A 1766-nucleotide genomic window follows, 5' to 3' on the forward strand; every position below is an offset into this window, starting at 1 on the left:
GGATCGAGCCCCACATCGGGCTCCCTGCTCGGCGGGGAGCCTGCTTCTCCCTCTCCCACTCCCCCTGCTTGTGTTCCCTCTCTCGCTGTGTCTCTCTCTGTCAAATAAATAAATAAAATCTTTAAAAAAAAATGGAGGCATTAAAAGATAATTTCAATGTTTTAAACTCTTGAGCCCAAAAGAATATAGATGCCATTGGAAACAAATATGGAAAATGGGAGAAAATCTAATTCAGGGGAAGGGGAGAGGAAGGATGAAATGCTATTGCATTTGAGGAGATAACTGGAAATCCATTTACAATACTTAATGTCTGATTGGAGAGATAAAGGACTGGGGTTAGGTTAAACAAATAGGACAGCAAGTATATATTTAAAAAATTATCTGCATGAAAGTGATAAAGTACTACAAATTGATAAGCTTTCCTCTTTAAAAGAATGTTGTCCTAGCATCAAACCCAGGTCTGAGACATCAGAAACATCCGGAGTTGAAGTATGCAAGAAGGGAGAAGAGCCAATGAAGGAGAAAAGTTCCTTTTTTAAAAATTTAGTTTTTTAATTTTAATTCCAATACAGTTAACATACAGTGTAATATTAGTTTAGGTGTACGATACAGTGATTCGCCAATTCTAGTGCTCACTTCAGCAGCACATATACTAAAATTGGAACAATACAGAGAAGATCAGCATGGCCCCTGCACAAGGATGACATGCAAATTCGTGAAGTGTTCCATATCAACAACACACAGATGGGCACCTGGGTGGCTCAGTCGGCTAAGCATCTGACTCTTGGTTTCAGCGCAGGTCGTGATCTCAGGTCGTTAGATTGAACCCCATGTCAGGCTCCCTGCTCAGCATGGAGGCTGCTTGGGATTCTCTCTCTCTCTCCCTCTGCCTCTTCCCACCATGCTCTCTCTCTCTCTATCTGTAAAATAAATAAGTAAATCTTTAAAAACAAACATTTCTATACATTATGCAGCGCTCATTCTGTTAAGTGCGCTCCTTCATCCCATCACCTATTTCACCCAACCCCCCACCCACCTCCCCTCTGGTGACCATCAGTTTGTTTTCTATGACAAGTTTTTATAGTAAGGAAAAAATAGGGTGGAGCCCTGCTCTAAGCCAAATGTGTTATGTGCGCTGAGAGGTCAGGATTAGAGGTGACAGCGGGCCATGACATGGACTACTGTTAGTAAAGTGCTGGTGCACAGACATTTGAGGAATGCCGAGAAAGCTGAGAGAAGGCCTCAACCTTCTCAGTAAAAACTAATGAGACAAGGCCATCTGCTAAGAGTGAACGGAAAAGGATGAAGCTGAATGCTTAGTTGGGACCCTGGAAGAAAAGATATGGAACACTAGAACTGCGTAATTTGAGGAGAGTTTACAGAGTTGTGAGTCAGGCTTGGGAAGAAAAAGGGATGGTGCATTACCCCGGGGCCGGCAGTAGGGGGGACTACTACCACCCTTAGGCCTGAAGGAGCAAGAGGAAGGTGGAGGGACCAGAGACAGCTGTTTGGAGAGGACCATCTGACCAGAACTGTGGCCTTTAGGTAAAGGGATATAGCCCACCTGCAGGGAACCGGTAAGGAGGGTGCTGGGGAGTAAATAATCTGACCCAATGTCCTCCCACCCTCTAGATCTCAGCTAAAACCATTAGCTGAACCTAACCGGAAGCCAGAGGGCAAGGGAGCCAGGTTGTTGCAACCTCATGGTCAGCTTCCTGGGCGCAGAGCAGGGTAGATAAGGTGGGGAATGGATTCAACGCAAGTGT

General features: G+C 44.8%; 1 non-coding gene across 1 annotated transcript; it reads left to right on the forward strand.

Annotated features, from left to right (window-relative positions):
• Positions 1 to 628: 628 nt before the first annotated feature.
• LOC114206874 (U6 spliceosomal RNA) lies at positions 629 to 735 on the forward strand. Its single transcript, XR_003608733.1, has one exon. It is a non-coding gene; the product is annotated as a U6 spliceosomal RNA (small nuclear RNA).
• The last annotated feature ends 1031 nt before the right edge of the window (positions 736 to 1766 follow it).

The sequence above is a fragment of the Eumetopias jubatus genome, unplaced genomic scaffold (genome assembly GCF_037043125.1).
Source record: "Eumetopias jubatus isolate StellerSeaLion01/CBP00866 unplaced genomic scaffold, mEumJub1_p1.0 scaffold_2, whole genome shotgun sequence".
Classification (NCBI taxonomy): Eukaryota; Metazoa; Chordata; class Mammalia; order Carnivora; family Otariidae; genus Eumetopias; species Eumetopias jubatus.